General features: G+C 43.5%; 1 non-coding gene across 1 annotated transcript; it reads left to right on the top strand.

Annotated features, from left to right (window-relative positions):
• Nucleotides 1-6517: 6517 nt before the first annotated feature.
• Nucleotides 6518-6623, top strand: LOC132638914 (small nucleolar RNA R71). Its single transcript, XR_009581972.1, has one exon. It is a non-coding gene; the product is annotated as a small nucleolar RNA R71 (small nucleolar RNA).
• The last annotated feature ends 386 nt before the right edge of the window (nucleotides 6624-7009 follow it).

Genomic DNA, 7009 nt, shown 5'->3' with positions numbered 1-7009 from the left:
GCTAAAGAGTCGTCGAATAGATCGACGAAGCGTCGAAGTTCCCGTCGAACTGATCGACGTACCGTCGATCTCATCGTCGATTGCTGGTGAGCCACTGTAAATTTCAATCAAAATACGGTGAGAAAGATGCCCCGTCGATCGATTCGACGGGCCGTCGATCTCTTTACAGCACCAAGTTGGCCACTGGAAATTTGAACTAAACGACGGTGGGAAAGACACTTTGTCGATCGATTCGACGGGACGTCGAATCCACCGTCGATGTTGTTTTTGCCAAGAACATTTGATAAGGCTCATTCGTCGTTGAGTAGGACGGCCCGTCGATTGAATCGACGGGCCATCTAACTGAGCGTTGAATGGTTTCGCATGCTAGACTACAGACCCCATACATTCTTTGGCTGATGTGCCAATCGTCACGTATTTTGGGGTTACTCAGACTTCACCCCATGTTGGCTTGGGTTAGACTAGGGAAAACATTTGGCGGGCAAAACAACTCGAAGGTCGTAATGCCCTCCAAGCCATCGTCACCCACAATTCCCTACTTTGGCATTTCATCGAACAGTTGGTGGGCAAAACAACAACAACCTCATGAATGAGGTGTGTTTGTCGTAATGCCCTCCGACTTGGCTAAAAATCAATCACCCAAAAACCACAGACAAATCAACAAACCACCCCCAGCAAAAAATATGAGCATACCAGGCGAAAATAACACGATGCAAAAACAAGGACAACAATAAAAAATAAGCAACATAAGCCCTAGAATGCAAAAACAAACAATCACAAGGGAGTACTAATCCAGTAAGTCACATACCTTGAAGTAGAATGAAGATGATTTCAACTTTCTAGAAAGATACTTGAAAAAGCACACACAAAGAGGGGCAAAGTAGTTGGGCAAGGGGGGAAAAGTGGCGGTAGTGAGTTGGTGAAGGAAGGTAAAAGTGGGTAGGGTTGGGGTAGCAGTTAAGGCAAAGGGGGAGAGGTGCTAGCGAGAGAGAGAGAAATAGAGAGAGAGAGAGAGAAAGAGAGAGAGAGAGAGAGACAGAGAGAGAGACGTTACATATGAAATAAGGGTCAGGGAAACAGACGTGGGTTATAAACCCACGTTCCTGAACCATCGGGTTAAAAAGACGGAGGGGGTGTTCAATTGACGGAGCGTCGAATCAATCGACGTTCCGTCTTTTTAACACGACCCTCCGTGTCTCTCACTTTTTTTAAAAAAAGAGAGCAAAAGAACGCCCGTCGATATGACCGTCGATCAGCTCGACGGAGCGTCAAACCTGTCGTCGATTTGCCATTATTTCCAGACACCAATCTTTCATGTGATCCACTCGACAGTGCATTCGACCTTTCATCGATCAGATCGACGGTCCGTCGAATGTGTCGTGTAACTGTTGTCCTGGCAATTTCTGGGTTCGACACTTAGGTTCTGCAACACATCAACAAACATTAAAACAACACAACAACAAAAATTAACCGAATGAAAGAAAAATATATTGCGAAAATGCACATTGGTTTCCTCCCAAGAAGCGCACAATTTAACGTCGCGGCACGACGTAATACCACTTTGTATGATAAGGTCCGGTGCCATGTTTTAACCGGTGAGCATCGACAATCTTGTCTCCATCAACCATCCAATGGTAGTGGTTTACCCGATGGTCATTGACTCTGAAGGTATGCGTCCCATCGTCAGACTTTAACTCCATTGACCCATTGGGTGACACACTCACCAAAGTAAAAGGGCCGGACCACTTGGATTTCAACTTTCCTGGAAAGAGCTTCAACCTTGAATTGAACAGCAACACTGAATCACCCGGTTGAAAATCTCGTTTCAGAAGTTTGACATCATGATAGTGTTTCATCCGTTCTTTGTACAAACTCTCACTTTCATAGGCATGATACCGAAACTCATCCATTTCATTCAATTGAAACAACCGCAGCTTGGTTGCTTCGTCCCAATTCATGTTCAATTTTTTTAATGCCCACAAAGCCTTGTGTTCAAGTTCAACAGGTAAATGACAAGCTTTACCGAACAACAACCGATAAGGAGAAGTACCAATGGGTGTCTTGAACGCTGTTCTATAAGCCCAAAGAGCGTCATCAAGCTTAGATGACCAATCAGTTTGGTTTGCATTAACCGTCTTGGTTAAAATGCTCTTTATCTCCCGATTGGAGACTTCGACTTGCCCACTAGTTTGGGGGTGTAAGGAGTTGCCACCCTGTGCTGCACTCCATATTTATCCAAGAGATTAGCGAATTGCTTGTTGCAAAAGTGAGTGCCACCATCACTAATGATTGCCCGTGGAGTGCCAAACCTTGTGAATATGTTTCTTTTGAAAAATTTGGTGACACTCTTGCCATCATTGTTGGGAAATGCTACAGCTTCAACCCACTTGGACACATAGTCAACCGCGACAATGATGTATCGCATACCACGAGAACTTACAAAGGGGACCATAAAGTCGATGCCCCACACATCAAATAGTTCAACCTCCATGACAAAATGCATTGACATTTCGTGCTTCCTCCCAAATTGATCCTTGGCGTTGACATTGGTCACAAGATTTCACCATCAAATTTGCATCATGATAAATGGTGGGCCAATAATAGCCACATTCAAGCACTTTAGCTGTTGTACGGTTCCCACTGTGATGACCCCCCACGGGGGAGTCATGGCAAGCTTTCAAGATTTCCATGGCCTCAGATTCGGCCACACATCGCCGAATAATGTTGTCGGCAAAAGTGCGGAATAAATAGGGCTCATCCTAATAGTATTGACGACTATCTCTCAAGAATTTCTTCTTTTCATAAGCCTTGATATCGTCGGGGATAAGACCTGTCACCAAGAAGTTGGCGATATTTGCGTACCAAGGGGAAACCTCACAAGATACAGCCACGGGCCTCTCATTAGGGAAAACATCATTTAACTCAAGATTTCCACTTGGTCTCCCAGCTTCCTCAAGTCTAGATAGATGATCCACAACTTGGTTTTCACTACCTTTTCGATCTTTGACCTCAAAGTCAAACTCTTGCAACAATAAGACCTAACGAATAAACCTTGGCTTTGCATCTTTCTTTGTCATCAAGTATCTCAAGGCCGCATGATCCGTATGAACAACCACTTTGGATCCAAGTAGATAGGCCTGGAATTTCTCAAACGTGTAGACAATGGCTAGAAGCTCTTGCTCGGTGAAGGTATAATTCATTTGAGCTCCATTGAAGCTCTTGCTAGCATAATAAATTGGGTGCATGATTTTGTTGTGCCTTTGCCCAAGCACCGCACCAATAGCAAATCTGCTTGCATCACACATGAGCTCAAATGGCATTGACCAATCTGGAGATACAATAATTGGAGTAGAGGTGAGCATTTCATTCAACTCATTAAATGCCTTAAGGCACTTCTCATCAAATGCAAACGTAGCTTCTTTTTCAAGAAGCTTACACATCGGGTTGGCGATCTTGGAGAAATCTTTGATGAATCGCCGATAGAAACCGGCATGTCCCAAGAAACTGCGAACCCTTTTGACAGAGATTGGTGGAGGGAGCTTGGCTATGACATCAACTTTTGCTCCATCTACCTCAATGCCCTTCTCGGAAATCTTATGGCCCAGGACAATCCCTTCTGTCACCATGAAATGACATTTCTCCCAATTAAGTACAAGGTTGGTTTCTTCACACCGCTTTAATACCTTATTGAGATTGGTAAGACATTCATCAAAGGAGTCACCAACAATAGAAAAATCATCCATGAAGACTTCCAAGAAATCTTCCACCATATCTGAGAAAATAGACATCATACACCGTTGGAAAGTAGCCGGGGCATTGCACAAGCTGAAAGGCATGCGGCTGAAAGCAAAAGTTCTATAAGGACAAGTGAAAGTGGTCTTCTCTTGGTCCTCTAATGCAATGTTGATTTGGTTGTACCCCGAGTACCCATCCAAAAAGCAATAATAAGCTCTTCCAGCTAGCCGATCAAGCATTTGATCAATAAAAGGCATAGGGAAGTGGTCTTTACAAGTTGCGGTGTTTAGCTTTCGGTAGTCCATACACACTCTCCATCCAGTGACTGTCCTTGTAGGAATTAACTCATTCTTGGAGTTAGGGACAACAGTGATGCCCCCTTCTTTGGCACACATTGCACTGTACTAACCCATGCACTATTTGTAATTGGGTATACAACACTCGCATCCAACCATTTGATTATCTCTTTCTTGACTACTTCTTGCATAGGAGGGTTTACCCTCCTTTGATGCTCTACATTTGATGAACTATCCTCCTCAAGCTCGATTCTATGTTCACAAATACCGGAGGGAATTCCCCTAATATCCGCAATAGTCCACTCAATAGATCTTCGATAAGCCCGCAACACTTCAAGCACCTTTTGAGTTTGTTCCTCACTTAAAAAAAATGAGAGAATAACCGGTAAAGTATTATCTGGGACAAGAAAAACATACTTCAAATGAGAGGGAAGTAGCTTGAGCTCAAGTTTTGGAGGCTCAATAATCGAAGGCTTAGTCGGAGGAGTGGTTCTTTTATCAAGATCAAGAGATAATTTCTTTGGCTCATAAGAGTACGAACCCCGGCCAATGAGAGAATTAATTGTTTCAATATACCCATTCATGTTATCCGCCTCGAAGTTCACCAAAATAGCCGAAAGTTTCTCGTCAAAGTGCTCCTCTTCTAACTTATGCTCCACCGCTTCGTCTATCACATCGAACGAATCAATGACCGAAATGCTCTCATAAGCACTAGGCAATTTTAACCCCTTGCTAGCTTGGAAGGTTACCTCTTCATCATTGACCCAGAATTTTATTTCATTCTTTTCCGAGTCCATTAGGGCTCTCCCAGTGGCAAGAAATGGCCTTCCCAAGATAATTGGGAATTTTTTGTCAACCGCACAATCAAGGATGACAAAATCTGCCGGTAATAAGAATTTCCCCACTTTAACAAGGATGTCATCAACAACCCCTACCGGTATTTTAATGGTTCTATCGGCCATTTGGAGACGCATGCTCGTTGGTCTAGGTGGTCCCAACCCAGCTTGCTTTTATATGGTTAGTGGCATCAAATTAATACTAGCTCTATTGTCACATAAAGCACGAGCAAAATCATGATGACCGATGGTGCAAGGGATAGTGAAAGCCCCGGGATCTCCCTTCTTTTCAACCTTTGATGACGAAATAATAGCGCTCACACGGTGGGTGACTCCTACCGTATCATGCTTGATTGGACTTTTCTTTGTCAATAAGTCTTTCAAGTATTTAGCAAATCCCGGCATTTCTTGGAATGCGTCTAGGAATGGGATATTCATTGACAACCCTTTCAATTGGTCGTAGAAGCGTTGGCCCTTGGCATCCTCCGTTCTTTTCATCAATCTTTGTGGGATCGGGGGATGAGACTTATATGTTTGAGTCAAGGGTTTAATTGCCCCCGTGACATTGCTCTTTTGAAAGCTATCACCGGTAGATTTTTCAACACTTGGCTCCTCGTCACCCTTTTGAACACTAGGGTGTACTTACTTCTCTTTCTCAACAATAATAGGCACTTCAATTGGTGCCTCTATTTCTTCTTCAACCTCTTCTTCAATAACCTCATCAATAATCGGCTCAACAATGATAGGTTCAACCACTTTCTGATTTACCGCGTCAAGGATCTTTCCGCTTCTAGTGGAAATAGCTTTGCATGAGGCAATGTGATCGCCTCCACTACCCCTTGGTTTGCGAACTGTGTCGCTAGGAAGGCCCCCTCTTTGCGGTGGATGTTGCTCACGAGAAAGATCTCGCATTTGTGACTCTAGTTTATGAATTGAAGCGGTGTGAGAGCCTACCACTTCGGTCAAATTCTCCATCTTCTTGTCACTCTTATGTTGGTTGTCCAGTATCTTTTCAAGCATAGATTCCATTCGAGAAGTCCCTTTCTCATTGGAAGGACCTTCTCGCCAATTCTGAGAGTTAGACGTGCGGCCCTTTGGTGGAACATAGGCATTGGGATTCCGATTACCATAATTGTTGTTGTTGTAATCCCTCATGTCCGAACCACCATATTCATTTCGGCCATATTGATTGCTTTGTGGTTGGGGTCTCCATTGCTTTTGATAACCCCCTTGAGAGTGATCGATATAATTTGCATCCTCACATTATGGCTGCCCCTTTAGATAAGCTTCCTCCGAGACTTGGTACATTCCGGGAGCATGAGATGGCATCTCTTCGAGAACATTCACACATTTAGCTTCTTTCTCCGTAAGCCTTTTTGACAACAAATCCACGGTGGTTTGCAATGAGAAAAGGCATGATCTCGCTCATGATTTTCTTTGGCCACCGCGGCAGCAGAGGGACTACCATTTGACAGGACTTCACTATCACTCGAGTTCCAAGATTGATTGTGGGTGGTGAGCTTATCAAGCAAACGGGTGATAATGATAAATGACTTGTCCATGAAGCATCCTCCTGCGGCAGTATTGACAACAATCTGATTCATTGTATCTAAGCCCTTGTAGAATTTCTCCGTGAGAATAGCATCCGGAAATCCGTGAGTTGGAGATTGAGCTAGATAATACTTGAAACGCTCCCATGCTGAATATAATTGTTCCCCCGGAAGTTGTTTGAACTCAAATATCTTATCCCGAAGCTCAGCCTTTTTGCTTGGCGGGAACCATTTCTTCAAAAATGTATTGGCTAACTCGTTCCAGGTATGTATAGAATTGCTGGGGAGCTTTTCATACCATTCCCTTGCTTGGCCAGTCAAGGAATATTTAAAGACCCGTAATCGAAGTGCATCAGTAGAAACAACACCTTGGGATTGTTGAAAACACACATGCAAGAAGTTCTTCAAATGTTGAAGTGGACAATCCTCCAAAGAATTTCAGAAATAACCTTCAAGTTTCAGCAGCTGATAGATAGAACTATCAATTTTGAAAGTAGCATTTCCAGTTCTAGGAGGAACTACAGCAGAAGCATAATCAGTTTCATTGATGAATTCCGCAAAGATATTTTCATCATCATCCTCTTCTGGTGCA

Source organism: Lycium barbarum, chromosome 4 (genome assembly GCF_019175385.1).
Source record: "Lycium barbarum isolate Lr01 chromosome 4, ASM1917538v2, whole genome shotgun sequence".
Lineage (NCBI taxonomy): Eukaryota > Viridiplantae > Streptophyta > Magnoliopsida > Solanales > Solanaceae > Lycium > Lycium barbarum.
This window is presented reverse-complemented; position numbering and strand designations above follow the sequence as displayed.